The sequence below is a fragment of the Lissotriton vulgaris genome, chromosome 1_2 (genome assembly GCF_964263255.1).
Source record: "Lissotriton vulgaris chromosome 1_2, aLisVul1.2, whole genome shotgun sequence".
NCBI lineage: Eukaryota > Metazoa > Chordata > Amphibia > Caudata > Salamandridae > Lissotriton > Lissotriton vulgaris.
Window position 1 is genome coordinate 172,821,966 of NC_141686.1, and position 21,959 is coordinate 172,843,924.

The 21,959-nt window shown below is 45.3% G+C and overlaps 1 protein-coding gene across 2 annotated transcripts in view; it reads left to right on the forward strand.

Moving 5' to 3' along the window:
* The first annotated feature begins 16,587 nt into the window (after positions 1–16,587).
* LOC147734790 (interferon-induced protein with tetratricopeptide repeats 5-like) overlaps positions 16,588–21,959 on the forward strand; it is a 37,305-nt gene continuing 31,933 nt past the window's right edge. Inside the window, exon 1 of one of the 2 annotated variants that reach the window (XM_086953064.1) lies at positions 16,588–16,675. The gene's annotated coding sequence lies outside the window, so the exon portion shown is untranslated. The remainder of the gene's footprint in view (positions 16,676–21,959) is intronic. The other variant, XM_086953065.1, reaches the window with a different exon arrangement.

Genomic DNA, 21,959 nt, shown 5'->3' on the forward strand with positions numbered 1-21,959 from the left:
ATAATGCCAAAGGCAGAGCATCTGGCCAAGTCAGAGAGGTAGAAGCCTGTATTTTCGCTATTTTGAGCTTCAACATGCCATTATACTTTTCCACCAATCCTGCTGACTGCAGGTGGAACACTGCATGGAACTTTTGCGTAACTCCTAATCCTTTCAGGACATACTTAACAACGTCCACCACAAAATGGGGCCAGTTGTCACTCCACAACAATTTACAAACACCATAGCGAGGGAAAAATTCCTTCAACAGCACTTTAGCAGTAGTCATTGCTGTATTGTCCTTCGTAGGGTATGCTTCAACCATTTGCTGAATGCACAAACCACAACCAGGACATACTTCAGATTATTGCAGCATTCCAGCTGAATATAATCCATTTGCAGTACTTCAAAAGGTGCAGTGGGTGTTGCAAATCCTCCTGCTGGAGTTCATGTCCCCTTTCCTGGATTGTATTTAAGACAAATCTTAGCCGTGCTAGCAATTTCTGGATGCTCCCAAACTTGCATAAGCAATTTCACAATTGCCGAAGCTCCAACATGTGCTAGCCCATGTGCCATCTGAACCATAGGTTGTACGAAGGCTGTGGGTAACTTCCACCTATCCATCTGCTTGTTCCTCCAACAACCTTCATCATCCAATTTTCCGTCTTTGGACCATTGCTCTAGTTCTTTATCAGTAGCGGTCTTTTGTATCTCTAACACCTCTTCCCTAGCATCATGCCACCACTCAGCTTGTAATTTCACAACATACATTGAAGTGGAGCCAGGCTCCATCGCAGTTTCACGTGCTACTCGATCTACAAAGGCATTTCCTTGTCCCACTTTATCTGTCACTTTCTTGTGTGCGCTACATTCCACTATAGCTATCTTCTTCGGATAGGTCAATGCAGTCAAGAGGTTATGTACTAATTCTCCATACATTATCTGTGCTCCATGTGATGTCAAAAAGCCCCTTTCCTTCCAGAGCAGGCCGAAATCGTGCGCTTCTCCGAAAGCATAGCGGCTATCCGCATAGACATTCACGCATAACCCTACACTAAGCTCACATGCTTGTGTCAACGCTATCAGTTCTGCTGCTTGTGCCGATTTCTGCGGTATGCGTGCTGTTTCCACTATTGTGTGTAGCGTAGTAATTGCATATGCTGCTGAGGTAGTTCCATCTGGTAACTTCAAACAAGACCCATCCACCCACAACTCTCCATCCACATCAGTAAAGGGCGTATCTTGCAAGTCAATACGACCCTTTGTCTGTTCCTCAGTCACAAAGACACAGTCATGTGTCTCTTGCGCCTCAAGTCGAGTCACTGGAAAGGGCAACAACGTGGCTGCATTCAGTGTTGCACATCTCTTCAATGTAATATGAGGAGCCAACAGTGTTAGCTCATATCCTGTCAGATGAGCACTAGTTAGATGCTGCGTCTTTGTTTGATTCAAAAGGGCATCAACAGCATGGGGGCCAGCACCAACAGCTTATGAGATAACACAATTCCTTCACTCTGGCGTATTGACACAGCTGTTGCTGCAACTGAGCGAAGACAACCAGGCAATGCTCGAGCAACTGGATCAAGCATTGCCGAGAAGTATGCACAAGGGCGCTGTTTGTCACCGTGCATGTGCACTAACACTGATAATGCGCATCCATCTCTCTCATGTACATACAATGTAAAGGGCTTCGTGTAATCAGGGATGCCTAACACTCTTGCTGAACAAAGGGCCTGACGTAATTGTTGAAAAGCATTCTCACATTCATCTGTCCATGGAAGGGGGGCTGGAGTATCCTTTGTCAAAAGTGCTAACAGTGGTTTAACTATATATGAAAACCCTGATATCCACAGTCTACAAAAGGAAGTGAGACCCAGGAAAGCTCAAACCTCTTTCTGCGTGGAGGGTGCTGGTGTATCTAAAATGGCTTGAATGTGGTCTGGTGTAAGTGCACGTCCATCCTTAGACAAAAGGTGACCTAAGTAGGTTACCTTTGGTCTACAATATTGCAATTTCTTTTTCGATACTTTGTGATTGTGCGATGCCAGGAAGGTAAGCAAAGACAATGTACACTCCTCACTTTGTTCGGGGGTGTTGGCTGCCAACAAGATATCATCAACATATTGTATAAGCGCCACGCCTTCAGGTAAAATAAAAGAATCCAACTGTCGTTTCAATGCCTGACTATAAATGCTAGGACTCTCAGTATAGCCTTGAGGAACTCTACAAAATCTGTATGATCTATTATTCAAAGTGAATCCAAAAAGGTATCGGCTGTCAGGATGAATAGGGATCGAAAAGAAAGCGTTCTACAAGTCTATAACTGAGAACGTTGTTGCAGTTGGCGGGACCAGAGTAAGAAGTGTCGTAATGTCAGAAACCACTGGGTATTGAGGTATCACTATCTTATTGACCTCCCTCAAATCGATAATAAATCGATAAATCCTAGTGTCAGTGTCTTTTTTCAAAATCGGTAGTATAGGACTGTTACACACATTGTATGGAACTTCTTCAACAACCCCTACTTTAATCAGATCCTGCACTATCTGTATTAGCGCCTCCTCCCCCTCCTGTGAAATTCGATACTGAGGCAGGCGTGGCAACAAAGCTCCCTCCTTTATACTAATGTGTACCGGGGGGATGATCATCTGTCCCACATCAGTATCGGAAGTAGCCCACAAATTATGAGGTAAAGAGGCCAATGCAGAATCTTCTTTAATCATACACACCCTCTCAATTGTCGGATAGTTGTCATTCAAGATAACACGTACTACTTCAAGGGAGCATCGTATCGTAGCCCGAAAATGCTTGAGCATATCCAGGCCCACAATGTTATCAGGCGTGTTCAGGGAAAGCAAAAATGGACATAGTTCAACAAACTTTATCTACATGAAGTGCAAGAGGTTGTGATAGTGGGCTAAGAGAAGGTGTTCCATCGAACCCTATAGACGTGATTGTTAAGGCAGACAGGGCAGCCCTCGGAACCAATTCTTTAGACAAAGCGCTATGAGTAGCTCCTGTATCAACCAGGAGCCGATCAGTAGAACCCAAAACATGTGCTGTAACGTAAGGACCCCTTTGATCTACTGGCACTTCGACTGATTCCTTACCCCATCCTACGCAATCCTATGCATACTGTGAATCGTGCTGTTCAGGAGGTACATACTCAGACATTTTGTATTGATTTCGTCGATCAAAGACATTGGACCCATCTTGCGGTCGCATACCAGAGTCAAACCTAGCTGGATCATTCGTGTTGCCCCTAGGGCCTGAAGAACCTCCCCTACTCCTCATCGGTCCCTCCCATGCTCTTGCCGCTGTGCGCGCAACAATGGACACTCGTTCGCCCAATGGCCTCTGGGTCTGCAATATGCAAATTTTTTCCGGGCCAAATCAGTGCGCCTCGAGGAAGAACCAGGAAAATTCCGACCGCCTCTCTCATTACCTCTACGAGGCGGTCCATACACTTGTGCTAACATAACCTTCGTTTTTATATCTTTAGATTTCTTCTCATCATTACCCTTCGCTTCTAATTCCTGACGCTCATAATACTGAGCCATTGTCAGGATGGATGCTGGCGACAAAGTCGTCCAGGAGCTTTCCCTCGCTTTCAATTGAGCTGCTACTCCCGGCAACAAATTCGAAACATATTTATCAACGAAAAGCTGTCGATCCGTGTCGTCCATAAGCGACTGGCCGCTGAAATCATGGAAAGTTTCCTCAAATCGTGTAAAGAAATCTGAGACTGATTCATCTACCTTCTGTTTACATGACGCTAACACAGTCCAATCAATCTTTTTAGGGGGGATAATCGTTTTTAATTTAGTCAAAATAGCAGCAGGAAGATCTAAAATCGACTGGGGCGGTTTCTGTGCAGGTTTCCTTTCTCTATCCTCATCCTCAAGATCCACCCATCTAGCCTTAAATGTTACAAAATCATCTACCCTTCGTACAGATCTCCACATATCTGGGGGTAATATAAGCCCGAAAAATAAATCAATATCGGCCAGGGTCATAGTTCAGGAATTTAGGTCCCCCTCAACTTCCTCATAAAAGGCGGCAGGATTCTTTTGGTAAGTAGTATAAACCCAGTTATAGATGAAGTACCCTTGAGCATCAGGAGACCCTCTATCCGAACTAGTACCCGCTCCTTCAGGAGGAACATACAAAGGCGCTGCCTCCCGCATCGGTTTAACATGCACTGCATCGATCTTATCTGAATAAAAGATGGATGACTGCTTCCCGTCGCCATTTGGATTTGTTCTCTCCTTACCAGCTTTCCTTTTCTGCGCTTCATCCCATAGCCGAAACATCTCATCCCGCAACGCAAACAACCGTCGAACCGCATCAGGCACCTGAGAAGGAAGAAGAAGACCTTTACGCAACTCTTTAGAATCAGCTACCACATCATCTGGTTCAAGAACATCGGAATATTTCCGAAAGCTGTCACTACTTCATTAGAAACAAACTCAGTAAAGTACAATTTCTTCCTATCCTCCCATACTTCAAGCTCTTTCAATAAATCTGCAAGGGAGACAGTATCCTTGTTGACCCGATAAGCAATCTTTCGGAAATCAGCCATACGGTCGGCAGATAACATACACCGCGTATCCACTTTCTGCGCGGGCGGTCCAGAATCCTGAACTCCTCCTCTCGGAGCAGACGGGCCAGCCTACAGGGGCGGAGAGCGATCTAATAACAAAAAATCATCGTCAGGTTTATTAAGGACAGGATAAAGAGGCTGTCGAACAGGATACTGGCCAGATACTTGCAACTGACGTTCTTTCTCCTGTTTCTCTTCTAATTCCTTTGCTTCGCGCTTTTTCGACTCTTGCGCTCTCTCACACTCACTCTTACGTTGCTCTTTCTCAATCAGTACCTGCTCACGCTTCTCACGCTCTCGCACCTCTTTCACCCACATACGTATACACTCAAACATGTCTTGCCTCACTTGCCGTTTACACATACACTGCTCCACATACTCAATTTTCCGCAAATCAAACGATCCATACAGAGGCCATCGTAACTCAGGATCCTTTTTGGTATATTTCCTCCATAACGTGCTGTACATTATGGGGGAAAGACCAAACTTTACATACATATCCCTATTCGGCGTCCCTTCCAGGGGAGCCGGCTGTGATTCTTCAAGTATAATCCGGCCATTTCCAAAACAGCAGCACCACTTACGGAGTGCGCTAAAAACAGGCATGTCCAAAATAGTGCAAACTATGCGATATTATAATTAAAATGGCACTTAAAACGTTGCGCTGCTCAAATCCAAAGTTCAGGAGAAATATCTCCACATTGCCTGCCTATATGTGTTGCAACGCATATATGTACAAATTCAAACCAAACAATATGACTAGTCACTTCAAACAAACAAACAAATTAGTTGCGGCAAGCGTATCCTAAAACTGCCTTGCCAATCGAGAGTACCAAAGGCTCGCAGCAAGTACCGTACAACGATTCTTACCAATCAAGAGCATCCAGATTCCAACTGCCAAGTTCCAAATTCGCCCAAACGGCCACTATGCGTCAAACCAACAGAAGAGTCTCAGTCGATGACCGGCGCCACCCAGATGGTCAGATCGGAAGGAAAGGAAGAATACCTCGGGATGCCAGGACTAAAAGGCGCCGCTGGCAGTGGTCACATCCCCGGCAAGGTTCCAATCCATCGAGCATTTGTCGTCGATGAGCCCCACGTGACGGGCGCCAATTGATGAATACAGGCCTCAGCAAGGCCTGCTAATGCAAAGGGAATTGCCATTCTGTGCACGGAGTCCTCAGACTACACAAAGAAATTGGCACGGAAACTGGAAATACAAAGACATAGTTTAATAAACCTTTAAAGGTGGTACTACAGCCCGCACAACACTCTACCGTATTGTACAAGGTAGCACAAAGAACTCAGACATGCGGTCCCCTTTTATACACAAAGAAGGGGCTCATAAGTAGGCGGTTACAGCTCAAAACATGATTTACAACCATGTATGGACATTTCTTGAACATGATAGATACATGGGTGGAGTTAACGGTTCTTGAGACCCGCCAAAATGCACATTCCAATCTACGCTAATCAGAGACAGATGTGACTCCTACTGAGCATGCGCTAGACGCACAAGTAACTATTTATAGCTTGTTGCTGGGCAAACTCCAGGGGTGATAATCAGTGAGGTAGGACTCACCTCGTGGCGAGCACATGGCAATGTATAGCACACAAGATGGACGCCAGAAAACAAAATGGAGTCTGGCCGTATTTCAAGTATGAGCGGGAAAACTAAAACAAAGACACAATAGCATGTCTTCAGTGAATGCTTAATACTATCGCTGTTTTATTAACAACAGAGGGATTGCTACTCTGGGGTCCAAGATGGACGCACTCACCTACAGGATGGATCGCCTGGCGGAGAGGCTAGACAAACAGGCAGAATGGATAGATATGTCTGAACACCGTCTCACGGAGGTGGAGGAGGCCCAAACTTCCCTGGATTTGGAACATAAGCAGTTGGGTAGAGTGATGCAGATACTGCAAGACAAGATGGAGAACTTAGAGACCCGTTCCCTGAGAGGCTACCTCCGTATTCACGTGTCTCCTGGAAAACAATCAGACCGGGAATATGGAGATGTTTGTGTAAAATCTGCTGAAGAAACTCTTCGGAGACACAGCTTTCTCTGGAATGTTTGTGGTTGAGAGAGCTCATCGATCTTTGGGCCCGAGACCAAAACCAGGTGCGCCCCAAGACCCATAATCGCTAAACTGCTTAATTAAAGGGACTGCGACACAGCACTGACGTTAGCCAGAGAAAAACAGACGTTACACTACGAAGGGTAGGTGCTCTCATTATTTTCAGTTTTTAAAGCGAAAGTGCAGGAAGCGCGTAGACCGTTCGTGCCTATGAAACGTCAACTTCAAGAAATGGGCACCGACTACGCAATGCTATACCCCGCAAAGCTCCGGGTCAACAGACAAGGAAAATCTATGATCTTCTCTGACCCTAGGGCTCTTCAGAAGGCCGTTAAAGAATGGCTCAGAGAATCGCGGCCCCCACCGGACAGAACGCAGCGCACCGAGGCAATGGAGGGCTCCCTGGACGATCGGGATTAACTGCTCTGCTTGACACGAAGTTTCTCAGTACGAGCTGTGACGGCGGAGAGGTCTGGGCAGGAGGCCTTTGGAAATGGGAGTTATGATGGATCCTGTGGCGACCTTGTGGGGTGGGGGTGGTTTGCAGAGGTTGCCCCTAGCAAGTTTTGGGTGTGATGGGGCGGGGGTTGAGGGGCACTACTGGTGACATCTCTGACTCATTATAACTGCTGGGGTGCGGTCTGGGGGTCCCTGTTGCCATGATTGTGACTTCGTGCTCAGCTGCACATGGATATGGGGCAATGTCCAGTAACTATGCGCTTCCGTGCGAAAAGGCACCCAGTGACTTACGATGTTGCTAACTCTGCACTCCATGTGGGCACCTGGAGGTCTACTTTACGGCACCAGGACAGTAGGTTCACTGAATGCTAGTTCGGGTTCAGGCAAGATTTCTTTGCACGAGGACGGGGGGGGGTGGCGGGTGGCTATATAACATTGTTTGACTCACCCGCGTGAATTCCACTTCCCTAAAGAAGAGGTTTGTTTTGTTGCTTCAGGTTCTGGGTGACGGGGATGGACGTTATCGGAGTTCTGCAGGGGTGGGGGTAGATCACGGCCTAGTTGGGGTTGGGCAGGTGGGGGAGGAGGATGAGTGGAGGGTGGGGCGATATCGCCTTATGCTGCTCGGGCTTTGGGGGTATAGTTCACAGTTCTTGGGGGGGTTAGGGTTTTGTTTTGCACAGAGGAGACAAGGCATGATGGGATGTTCGATGTGCAGGCCACAATGTTTAGTTCTATGCTTCAACTACTGAGTACCAGATGACACCACCAGGGTACCCTTTAGACTAATTGATACTGTTGACCTGTAATATCCGGGGTCTAAATGACCACCTAAAGGTGAGGAAAGTCCTTCAATACCTCAATAGACACTGAGTTGACATAGCGCTACTACAAGAGACGCACCTTTGCCCAGATAGTCATACTTTACAGTATAGGGGGTTCCTGGGTGATGTACACGCGGCGGGATTCACATTGCATGCTAGGGGGGTCCTCACGTGGGTCAACCCTAAGTCACAATTGAAGTTCTCCCCCTTGGAGACGGACAGGGAAGGACGTTATACAATCACAAAATGCTGTGGGAAGGGCAAGGAGTTTTGCATAGTTAACACTTATGGACATAACTAGGACCACCCAGAATTTTATTCAGATCTAGCGGTCAAGGTTCTGAAGCACTCTGAGAGTTATGTCCTCTGGGGAGAGGATCTTAACATTGACAGGTTGGATGGTCCTGACCGTCACCCTTTGGCCTCTGCCAGAACACTGAACAAGGTGATGACTCACATTGACTTGTAGGACGTGTGGAGACACCGTCACCCGACTCAGGGGGGATATAAGCACTATTCGGCACCATACAACATACACATTAGGATTGACTACTGGCTGATCACTTCCCATCTCCTGCACAGAGTACAGGTCTGCTCGATACTCCCACGCACATATTCAGATCACTCTCCCTTGCTATTAACTGTCTCTGCGCCTGCGGATCGCATCCCGCCATTCGCTTGGCGGTTTCCCCCATATTCCCTGCTGGACGACTCCTTTAAGGAGGAACTGGCGGCATCGATTGAGATGTTTTTCGACACTAATGTAGGGACCGTTGAATCGTTTAAGACTGTATGGGAGGCCTTTAAGGCATATATTAGGGGGTCACGATCTCTAAACATGCGGGGGTACTCAAATCTATCCGTGGTAGGCTAGCGACCCTAGAGACCAAGCTCAAGGATCTGGAGACTCTCCGCCTCCGTGACGATAGTGAGGCCCTTTTGCGGGAACTTGCTCAAACACTGCGGGAATAGCACGAGGAAGCCAACTCCGAAGTAAAGCACTTGGGAAAGTATGCCACTGCTAGATCCTATGGGGAGCACCCAGGATCGCTCCTGGCACAGTTGGCGAGCAGGGTGTCAATGCCGGATATGAGGTGTGACCAGTCGGACGACCCACTAACTGAGGAGCAGGTTGCTGACTGATTTCGTGAGTATTACACGTCCCTCTATTTCTCCCGCGGCCCTGTCCCAGAGGAACACATACTGGACTATCTTACCCACATTAAACTGCCCTGGCTATCTGCTCTACATCGAGAGTTTCTGGCGCTGCCGTTTCAGCGGAAGGAAATTGTCTGGGTGCCATCTGCTATGAGAGCGGGGAGCACGCCGGGTAGTGACGGTCTTACTGTGGCCTTTTATAAGGCATTCACGGATCGCTTGATACCTTGGCTCCTTGCGCTCTTTGAGGACATGGCTGAAACCGGCTCAATGCCGCCCACTATGCATGAGGTGCTCTTGATTGCAATTCTTAAACCAGGGAAACCCCCGGGGGACTGTGCCTCATATCGTCCTTTGTCGCTATTAAACGTCGACGCGAAGATACTCGCTAAATGATTGCAAATTGCCTCAGCCCCATGGTTACCTCCATGGTTGCTCCGGAGCAAGCGGGATTTGTGCCCAGTCGCAACCTCAATTACAATCTACAAATGGTATTTGCAGCGTTTCAACATACTCGCCTGGAGGTTTCTGCTGTTGCGGTCTTTCTGGACATGGAAAAGACCTTCGACTCTGTGGAGTGGCCTTTTCTGAGACATGTTCTGGGTGTGGGAACGCTGTTTCTTCAGCTGCTCGCTACACTGTACTCTTCTCTCATGGCCCGCATTTGTATTGGCTCGCTGACCACGGACCCTATAGATATAGGCAGGGGTACGAAGCAAGGATGCCCCCTCTCCCCTATTCTTTATGCACTTGTAATCGAGCCTCTTGCAAGCGCTCTACGCGAATACCATGGACACAGGGGTATACGATTCCCCACATACCGGTTGATTGTGTCTACATACTTGGATGACACCCTCTTATATGTCCGAGAATCAGAGGTGCACCTGCCGGGGGAACTACGCGAGGTGGTCCTGATTAGCTCCCTTTCGGGCATACACGTGAATTGGGACAAATCTCTTATGTTCCCACTCACACCAGCTACGAGGAAGTTTGATCCGGAATACCCGATCCAATGGACCACTGACGCAGTGAGATACCTAGAGACACCTAGTCAGTCATGCAAAGAATCAATCACACTTCCATTTCCTCAACTATACAGTTATACACACAACACCTTACTTATTCAAACATATACTAACACCTACTTACTCAATTATACAATCACTGATACAAGTACACAATGATCCATACAGCCACTCGCACATTCACTGGCTCCCATGTACAGTCATTTATATATGCCAACTCTCACATGCACTGTGTTTTACATATGTACTTACTTGGACATGTAGCACTGAGATATCCATTCACTCACCAACACACCCATGCACACAGTCAACCACCCATATAGCTGTTTCAACATGCACTCTTGAACTCATACACCTAGTGAATCAACTGCTCACACATCTACGCACAGAGTCACACACCTCCCAGCCACCCACACACACACTCAGTCTCCCATTCAAATACTTGGGCAACCAATCAATAACCCATATAGCCACTCATATAACTACTGATCAACACATGCAGCAGCTTACACAACAACAGACATACTGATGCACACATTCAGACAGTTTAGTCACTAACCCTTGTATTTAATAAGACACATTTAATCACTCACTCATACAGTCAGTCACGCACCTACTAAATCCTTCATCCAGACACTTATACATCCACTCATTCTTCAATATGTAAAACATATTTAAACTTTACAGAAACACACAGTCACTGGATGATGTCATCAGTGATGTCATCAGTGATGTCAAATGAGATGTCATCAGTGATGTCATTTGAGATGTCATCAGTGATGTCATCAGTGATGTCACTGACCATGTCATGAATGATGTAATATGTGACATCATCAGCAGTGGATTGCGGGTGCGCGAAATATAGTTAGTACAACTAACTATATAGGAGCAATTTCAATGGTTTTTTAAATGCTAATTCCTAACTATATAAGGCCTGAAACCTATGTTTTTTAAGTGAATTTGCAAGGTTTTTAAAATGCTAATTCCTAACTATATAAGGCCTGAAACCTATGGTTTTTTAAGTGAATTTGCAAGGTTTTTTAAATGCTAATTCCTAACTATATAAGGCCTGAAACCTATGTTTTTCTAAGTGAATATATATATATATATATATATATATATATATATATATATATATATATATATATATATATATATATATATATATATATCAGCAAACAAATACCAATATCCACGCTCTTAGAAAAAACGCCACTCCACGCCAGAAAGTAAGTCCAAGGGTGTTTAATTACACCTACAACATGTTTCGGCTTGAGACAAGCCTTGTTCACGTAAGTGAGAGCGTGTGCAAACCTTGTTAATAAAGATAAAGGCAACAGTGAATATCCTGTGAACACAAACAAATGACAACCGTCCCAACGTGAAAACGGCAGACATCTTGGAATGGTAAAGAGGTTATACATATATAAATGCGCATCAGAGTTCAGCCAGACAATATAATATCAAAAGTGGTCTGACCACGTGGTCTAGTGAGAACCTGTCCAAGTTCAAGGGTTATGAAAGCCTCAATCTCCATAGAGATGGCCTCTAGTTCAAATACAAACGATCATGTGGGATACATGTCGCTGTGAAATGTGGATATATAACGAGTAAAATACTTGTATGTGATAGTTATTAAATCCACTAGGTAGCAGAGACAGAATGTCAAATTACGGATGGATATCTGGCAATGGTGACTGAACAACAAAACAGCTATATAGCTGTAAGGTGTAATGCCAGGCCAAAGGGGGGGGGGGGGCGGGGGGAGTCCCAGCACGGTGTAGTCCATTTAACAGGTAAAATACCTTACAACGCCGGGTTCGGGGACAGAGTCCTGGTTGGCCGGACCTGTTAGAATCCTGTCATGTCCCGTGTCTGTAACTGATGCCCTTCTAAACTTGCCCAGTGCAGAAAGTGACGAAAAAGAATGAGGACTGGAATGGGTCATGAAGAAAAGTGAAGTGACGTAACACTGTCAAACAAAACATACAAAAGTTAAATATGAGTTAAAATGTTAGAGAAAACCTATCATAATGTGTACAAACTATGAATAAACTGACTACAGCATTTGGAAAAAACATGAGGAGATGCTGTTCACAGCGGAGATAACTGCCTCCACAGAAAGGGGTCAAAGATCTGTTAATCCCAAGTGTGAAGGGAGGTAGGCAGTTGGCAAATAAATTACAATAGAAATGACGTAGGACCAGTGTATTAGTTCTCTTTGAGGTGGACTGCCAGTTCTTCGTCCTGGTTCAGCCCTCCTGGAACCTTAGACTGGAAATTGATGATATATTTAGACTCAATCTGTCTGAGTTTTAACACTCTATTTCCGCCCCTGGGGTTCCTCTCAATCTGCTCCAGAATGAAATAGCTCAATAATGCTGGGTTGGAGAAGTGCTCATCACGGAAATGTCTCGCCACGGGGTACTTTTCGTCTTTGCGTACAATGGCACAATAGTGTTCCAATGTGCGTTTTTTAGCATGGGCAGTCGTACTGCCAATGTACCAAAGCTTGCAAGGACACACTATAACATAGACAACGAACATGGTACTGCATGTGAGAAATTGAGTGATCTCCCTTTCTACTCCATTGTATTTGATTTTCTTAACATGTGTGCTGTTTTTGCAGGCTTTGCAGTGGTCACAAGGAAAAAATCCCTTAACCCCTTCGAAGCGAATGAGGAGCTGGGCTCGTCATGGAGCTTACCTGCCGTGCGCGGATGACAAGGCCAGCTCGTCATGATTTATGGTGTTTTAGATTTTTTAGCGCAGGACGGGAAAACGCCTAGCAGCCATGTGGTTAAGACCCAGTCCCTGGCTAGTAGGATAGATGGTAATATCACTGCGTACACAAAGGTCTCTGATGTTTTCCCCTTTCCTGTACGTAATGCTGGGTCTGTTGGGAATAGTTTCACCTATGACGTTGTCACTTTTAAGGATATCCCAGTTCTTTCCCAATATTTTGTGCACCTGTCGTGACTCAGTGTTATAGGTTAGAATGAGACGTGTGGTGTTCTCATTGTTGTCATCACCATCAGATGGTTTATTCTCCAGTGTGTTGTCTCTGGAGATGGTATCTGCTCTAGCTTTGGCTTTGTTTAACACCCATGCCAGATAGCCTCTGCTCTTAAAATGTGCAAGCATAACTAAGCTTTCACGTTGATAGGCATCATCTGTGTTACAGTATCTCCGTGCCCTTAACAGCTCCCCAAATGGAATGCTCCACTTTAAAGTTTCGGGGTGACTGCTAAGGGCATGGAAAATGATGTTGCCAGCAGTGGCCTTCCTGTGAAGGGATGTCAAGATACGCCCGTCTTGGATGTCAATACTGACATCTAGGTACTCTGCCATGACCTTGCTAATGTTACTCGTCAGGACAATATTCTTGTCATTAATGTTGAGGAGGTCAATAAAAATTCTGGCATCATTCTCCGATCCTTTCCAGACTACAAACAGGTCATCTATATAACGCCACCAAGTGGTGACGTGACACAGATGGTCTGATATAGCTGGATCCATGAAAATGCTTTGCTCCCAATGCCTGTTTATAAAGGTTACCATTGAAAAGGAAGAAATTATTCAAGAGACAGTATTCCACCATCCTAAGCAGCATAGTGCTATGATCCCTGAAATGGAGGGGACGTGCATCCAAAAAATGTTTACATGCTGCCAAGCCCTGTTGGTGGTCAATGATGGTATAGAGGGCTTGGACGTCCATGGTGATGAGTTGGTAGTCATCTTCCCATTTCAACTCTTGTAACTTCTTAAAAAAATCTTTAGTATCCTTTATGTAGCTGGGCAGATCATGAACCCAATCACGCAGATGGTTGTCTACATACTTGGATAAATGTTCTGAGACACTTCCCCTCGAAGACACGATGGATCTTCCTGGGGGATTGCTCTTATGCACTTTGGGCAAAAGATATAAGACAGGCAGGGACGGGTGATTGTTTTTTAGATATCTATATTCCTCCCACTCAAGAATGCCCTTGTATTTCCAGTTATTAAGTTTATCCCAGAGAGTGGTGATGCTGTTATTGTATAGTTCATAAGTGGTGGGACGGTAGAACTTCTGGTCTCCCAACTGGCGATTGGCTTCTGCTATATATTGTTCTCTATCAAGGATGACGATATTATCGCATTTATCCGCAGGGCAGATCACGATACTGTCGTCCTCTATGAGAGATTTCAAAGAATTTCTCTGAGCCATGGATAAGTTGTTATTATTATAACTAGGTTTTCTTGTTTTCTGTCTATATCTACACAGCTCTTTGCTGACACAATCATGGAAGGTATCTAAGGCATCATGAGGCATGACAGGAATAAAGGTGGATCTGGGCTTAAAACCTGATGCGGCACGGCTGTCAGTTGTAAAGGCAAAAACCACAGTTGATGGACAGAATGCAGAACAATGTCATACATTCACCCCAGTACAGAGATCTGGGCCTAAATCCATCATTTTTTTGCACTCCACACCACCCCAGTTCAGACATGGCCATATGCAAATCAGTCTGACCCTGTGCCTCATGGGAACAGTCCAGCCAAAACTGTGGTTTTTGCATTTGTCACCCCGAGTGGGATGGGTATGCTCAGACGTGAGTCCCATGCTCTCCACACCACTGGATTCAAGCAAGCCGGGCTGAAGACGGCTGAAATGCCAGAAACCGGTCCTCAGAAGCTTGTTTCCGGTCCAGGGAAGGCATGGCTTGGCAGTTTGGGCTGGACTGTTCCCATGAGGCACAGGGTCAGACTGATTTGCATATGGCCAGGTCTGAACTGGGGTGGTGTGGAGTTCAAAAAAACGATGGATTTAGGCCCAGATCTCTGCACTGGGGTGAATGTATGACAATGTTCTGCATTCTGTCCATCAACTGTGGTTTTTGCATTTGTCACCCTGAGTGGGATGGGTATGCTCATACGTGAGTCCCATGCTCTCCACACCACTGGATTTAAGAAAGCCGGACTGAAGACAGCTGGAATGCCAGAAACCGGTCCTTGGAAGCTTGTTTCCGGTTCAGGGAAGGCATGGCTTGGCAGTTCGGGCTGGACTGTTCCCATGAGGCACAGGGTCAGACTGATTTGCATATGGCCAGGTCTGAACTGGGGTGGTGTGGAGTGCAAAAAAAACGATGGATTTAGGCCCATATCTCTGTACTGGGGTGAATGTATGACATTGTTCTGCATTCTGCCCATCAACTGTGGTTTTTGCATTTGTCACCCCGAGAGGGATGGGTATGCTCAGACGTGAGTCCCATGCTCTCCATACCACTGGATTCAAGCAAGCTGGGCTGAAGACGGCTGGAATGCCAGAAACTGGTCCTCGGAAGCTTGTTTCCGGTCCAGGGAAGGCATGGCTTGGCAGTTCGGGCTGGACTGTTCCCATGAGGCACAGGGTCAGACTGATTTGCATATGGCCAGGTCTGAACTGGGGTGGTGTGGAGTGCAAAAAAACGATGGATTTAGGCCCAGATCTCTGTACTGGGGTGAATGTATGACATTGTTCTGCATTCTGTCCATCAACTGTGGTTTTTCCAAATAATATAAAACCTCTGCTGTTTAGCCTGTGGCCAGGTGAACAGGGAAGTTTCCTTGTAATTTGCGCAGCTGCCAGCCAAACACCGCAAAAACATTGCAGAATGTCTAGGGACTCATTTATGAAAGCCTTGCGCCACTGGTGCGTCACTTTTTCCTATGTTAAAAGTGACGCAGCGGCGGCGCAAGGCCTTCATAAATAAGGCCCCTAATATTTAGCCAGCAGTTGGGTTAATTGTGATGTTTTATTGCTATATCCAGGGCTGCGGGCCAAATAGTAAAGCATTTCTACTATTTGGCAAGCTGATGGGTAAATAGCCATGACCAACTGAAAATGCAGGCAAATGTCTGTGGCTCTATCATGATAGGCAGAACCAGGCACCTGTTTGCGCTTGCTGTGTGTAAAGTGAATTCATATAATCAAATTTTTTTTAATGTATTGCTCTATTTACAAAGAAAAACCAAAGGAAATGATGGACGGAGCGTTGACAATACAAGCACTCACCCCCAGTCAACTGATCTGGGTTTAATCCATCACCGTTCTTTAGCCCACTCTGCCACTCGGGTAGCTTGGTGAGCAAAATAATGATGGATTAAACCCAGATCTGTGACTGGGGGTGAATGTTTTCGCATTGTGCAACATTCCGTCCATCATCTTGTGTGTTTTTTCGCTCTATTTACAACCATTACTGCTCGGAGATTAATTCACTGTACCCAACGCAGGCACATAACAACAGGCGCTGGACTTTGTCCATAGGCAGATAAGGGCCCTTGATGTCAAATGGTGCACACTTTCAGTTTCTCAGGAATAGAAACCATGAATGCAGTCAATTAACCTTCAGACTATGATTTCCACTACTATTGAGACACTTCTATGGAAATGTCAACTTTGAACCAAGGGGATGAGTCAAGGGGAGGAGTCGGAGACATTCATATACCTTCAGCAAACACATTTAACAGGTCACAGTCGATACATCTTTCTTCAGTAAAGAATACAGCGGCTGCAAAACGAGGTAAGCGTCAAAAGATCATTTTTAGATAATGTTATCTTGATTATCCTTGCTTGCTTTAGGCCTGTTTCAACTTTGATACTCCACTAGTGTCACTGTCAGGACTCCAAAACAACAACGGGAATAGTCAGGAGCATTAAAATCTAGCAAGAGCTGGGTAAGCAACCCACTCAAACATAAGGGAAGGAATCAAAACACAACAAAACAAAGCTGGTATTTTAAACATCCACCTTTGTTGACATATAGAGGCTTACATCAATGTCACCTGGTAAACACCAGTGCAGTGAGAACTAACAACTATCCATATAACAGAGTTTTTCCTGATGCACGGTCCATGGTACACAAAACTGTTGAATAAATGACTTTCCTATGTCTCTCTATGTCTGAATGTCAACTGCAACATATGCAATGTGCTTTAATGTTCTTAGTAAATCAGGGAATCAGTCATGCTGCACTCCTCCAGGAGCAATCAGTTTATTATGGAAATGTTATCTCTCATGCAAACTCAGACTGCACTCATACCTCACAACTAGCACATTCATGATACAAACTACAAGTCAGAATAAATGTGCAGTGATTAGCTCCTGCTGTGCTGCCTGCAGTTTATGGATTAACAAAGAAAATTGTGAGTTATAAGTATCACAGTTTAATTAATCTGGGATACTATGATACAATATTGCGTTTGATATGGCTCTTGCACTGGTGAAGGTTATAATATAGTTGTCACACATGGAATGCATACAAAATGCAGAAGCCAGACTCACACTCACACTTCCACCCTGCACCCACATCATCTCAAAGTGCCTCACTATCTCCTTGTCCCCATACACACCATTTTCACACTCTTCACAAACAGTTATAAAGTCTTGCATAATCGAGGTCTCTCTTACCTTAACAACAGCATCAACTTCCAATCCCCTACCAGAAACCTATGTTCAGGCTTGACTTCAGCTCACTGACATGCTCTGCATCCTCAGAGTCAGAGCCGGTGACTACACCTCGTACCTCACACCCAAACAATCGCCTGGAACAACCTCCCCCTCAGGTTCTCCCTGCACATCAGAGCCATCTCTCCCCACCCTAGATTCCACAAGACACTGAGGACATGGCTCTTTACCTAGACCTCAGACTCGGCCAGCCCAGTCCCCTCTCATCTAATGCCTGTATACCCTCCAGAGTGAGATGTGCGCTCTACAAAACGTCAAAATATAACATCTGGCGATATAGTTCAAAACTGTTTGGGTGTGTCCTTTCTACCCCAGACAATGTAATTGGGATTAGCACCCATAGACGAAACACATGTTGGCTACAGGTCATATATTGACTGAAAGTCTGAAACAAAAGAAAACTGGTTAAGCTTCTTTATGGACTCACTTTGAATCAGTTACCAAAGAATTACTACACTGCTGTGAGAAATCAAGACCATGTTTACAGTGCCCCCCCTTTTGCCCACATTTTGAATCCAAGGTGCTGGTGTTCTGACTCTGATTGTGCCCTGGGCTCTGCTAACCAGACCCAGGGCAAGTGCTCTGTGGAAAAGGTACATGGTAATTACATATAATTACAGTTGGAAATTACAACCTACCTGTAAGTATAGGCAGGACATGCAGGTTTAGAGGCCCAATGACTTTGATGACCTTAAGTGGGCACACCTGTGTTGCCTAATGCCATTTTAAAAACAGCCCTGCTTTGCAGGCTGCTTATAAAATTACATTATACGCAAATTCGACTTTGGAATTGAAGGTACTTCTAAAGTCTTGAATGACCTTATTTTTACATATATATTACCCCTAAGGCCTCCCTAGGTGCCCCAGGGGTGGGGCGCTTTGTAACTATAAGCAAAGACATTATAAAAGTGGTGAGGGAAAGACTGCCATCTTCTTTTCCCCCATTGTATCACATTGGCGCCATAGGCTAAAATGTAAATACTTTAAGAAAATGTAACTATAGATAGGAGGGAGCTCAAAACATACTTCATAGTTTCAAAGTGATAATTAGAATACATCCAAGAACTTATCAGGGTTAGATCTGTTATAACTATCACAAAAAATAAGTGATATAAATTGCTTTTCTGATGAGCTAAAATCCAGCCTTCCAGCAGGTTTTTTCTGACTGGCCAGTCTCTGCCAGGCTGAGCCAACAAACCTTAATGAGGAGTGCGGTGTCCTGGGCTGAGACAAAAGAAGCCTCTGGTGGGAGGAGAACTGCAGCTGCAGAATATAAGGCTTATGGGTGTGGAATAGCCAAACTGGTCTTCAAGCAGGGAATGGCAGGTCACTGGCTCATCCCCACAGCTTCCCACCCCAGCCAGACAGGAGCCCCAGTAATTAGTTTACCAGTCGGGTGGGAGGAACATTTTAGGGAAACTTAGCCAGGCTAGTGGGTGGGAGTTTCTCCATTTTGGACTTTGAAAAAATAGTTCTTTCTGGGTCAACAATATGACCCCCTACTTTTCACCCAATAACCCTCAATCCAAATGGGGAGAGCTGCCCAGCAACTCAGATCCCTGCCTGAAACAAGACGAAGAAGAAGAACTGCCCTGTTGCAACGCTGGCCTTCACTTTAATGGATTGTACTCTGGATGACTGCACCTGCTGCACACATTGGAACTTCAGTTCTTAGGAATTTTCCTTGCTTCTAAAAGTGAAGGAGTTGGCTCCCTGAAAGTAGCAGGTTAAAAGAGCTACCTGCATCATCTCCACCGAAAGAACCCTAAGGACAATCTCAGAGCTTCTAGACCCTTGGATTGGTGTTTTGGACACCCTGAACCCACAAATAAACTTTCTGGAAGAAGTACCAGAAGTTTGGAGAACTTTTTGGAAATAGCTTCATAAGTAGAACGGCATGTCGTCGAGAGTCAATCCTCTGACGCCAAACCGCGATCCAACCTGCATTTCAGGTTTGTCCTGCTGAAAGCTCCAAAGCTCCTGTCATTGACAAGACTTCCAGGTTTTCACCAAGGCCTCACACTCGTATACTGGTCTCAGGAGGTGCCTCGCTCAACGTTGATAGAAAAAGCTCCAGATAAAATGGGATGGTAAACAGTTGACCAGGGCCTCCTACTCAGTGCATCCGACCCGCACTCCATCACAGTGGCCCTCAAACCTTTACTTTGTCCCGGTCAAGCATGGCCAGATGTCCCTAGTTGGCGCTTTTAATGTTTAGGCACTAGAAAACATTTCATTTTTTAAAATTCATATCTCCGTTTACCCACATTCTATTTTTGTCATTTTAGTCATTATAATATTTCCTATTTCTATAAATTGGTTTTGGATTATTATTGTGTGTTGTTTTTATTTATTTATTGTATTAGTGTTTTAAATGCTTTACACACCTGTCTCCTTAGTTAGGCCTGCCTGCTCGTTGCCAGCTGCCAAAGGTTGAGAAACAGAATAATTAATTGAGACTCGGCCTTATATTATTATTGTGGCCTTATTGCTACCACACCTCCTAATAAATCATCTTCCAACATTTGATGTTCAGCAGTGTGAACAGCACCTGTGTTTAAACTACACCATACAGTAATTAGGTAAACGTCTTTAAAAATCCTATATGCACTCAGAAAAGAAATAGAATTTTGAATTTGAACTAAACTGTTTTAAATTCATATTGAATTTTTCTAAATTGTTCTATCTCTGAGATACAATGGATATTTTTATGGCTAGCCCGTCCAAATTCACAGTAGCTGAGCTCAGGGTACAGTGCAGGTCCAGGGCGCTACCTAATGCTAATAAGATTATGAAGGCAGAACTGATTAGGTCCCCTAAGGCCTGGGCACATTCAGCTCCAGAGAGTGGAGGGGAAGGGGAAACTGACCAATCCTAGAACCTTCAGGAGGAGGATTATGACAACTTGTCCATAACTTCCAGTGCCTGGCACAAACGTCCAGCTGGGGAAGGAAAGGATAGCTCCCACCAGAGGAACCACAGCTATCCTTTGAGGAGAGACAACTGCAGGTTCATTTAGCTCCATTGCCATAGAGAAGGAGAAGCTGAAATTAGTTAAAAAGTAGTGGGCAAGGGAGGAAGAGAGAAGAAATAGTGGCAGCGAAAATGAGGAAGCTGCTGAGATGTGTAAGAGTGGTGGGTTTGATCCTAGGCTTCCCAAGGGGTTAGTTTCCCAGTATGAAGAGGGGGATGACATCGACAAATAAATGACAGAATTTTAAAAGGCCCTTAGGATGACAAGGGTTCACTCCAAATAGTGGGGTTCACTCCTGTGGGGGCTGATCCAATTAGCTGGGAAAGATTGGCTCCTGACCCTGGAGAAGGATGAGGCAGAATACCTCTCACATATGAGGAAATGTCTAGTCAGGAAACTTGGTCTTATCCCAGAGCAGTCCAGCGTGAAGTTCAGGGACACCCTGAAAGTAAACAAACAGTCCTGGTTGGACTTTGTAGACATCTCAGTGAAGGCACTTGAGGGCTGGATTAAAGGTAACCGGGGGAGTACTTATTAGGGGCTGTCCAATTTAATCCTCGATGCTCACATTCTGACTCATTGTTTACAAGAGAAGTTACACCAGTATCCAGTGCACTCTAAGCTGTCAGGTCCCAGGGAACTAAGGAAGACAGCTTATGAGTGGGTAAATGTAAATGTAAATGTAAATGTATAGGCATTTATATAGCGCACTACTTACCCGTAGGGTCCCAAGGCGCTTCGACCGCTGCGAAACCCTTCCTGGCTTCCCTGAGAGATGGTCCCTTAATGGGTATCTCCAGGGTGAGACCAGGCATCCCCGGCGGTCTGGTGGGGCCGTTAGTGAAGATGGGGCAAGCTAATGCCCAGAGTTGCCGAGTGTGATCGCTGATCAGAGTGGGCACCGAGGCGAGAGAATTATCGAGTCCGCTGACCCTGATCCAGAAACCTGCCGCACCGGGATTCGAACCCTGGTCCCGGGCCGTCCTCTGCTCTAGGGTCTGCCGCCTCTAACCAGTGAGCCACACTACTTCACTGGGTGAGAACCTGAATTTTAAATCAGCTCCAGGGGAGCAATAGTGTGGAAAATGAGTATTCAATTTACAGTTCAACCCGTGTCTTACAATATATATCTCCAGCTCTGTGCAAACTTCTTCAGATAAACATATCTTTGCGTTATTGTATTTTTGTAATAACCTAAAATAAACAATGCAGAAATCACCTGTTTTGTAATCTAACAAATGAGTAACTAAATGGATCTTTCATAGTATTGTGTGAAGGTGAATTAGTAACATTCTTTGCCTTGATATCTGACTCTGGTTTTAACTAAAATCCTATTAGTACCATGGTAATCATTAACACTGTTATT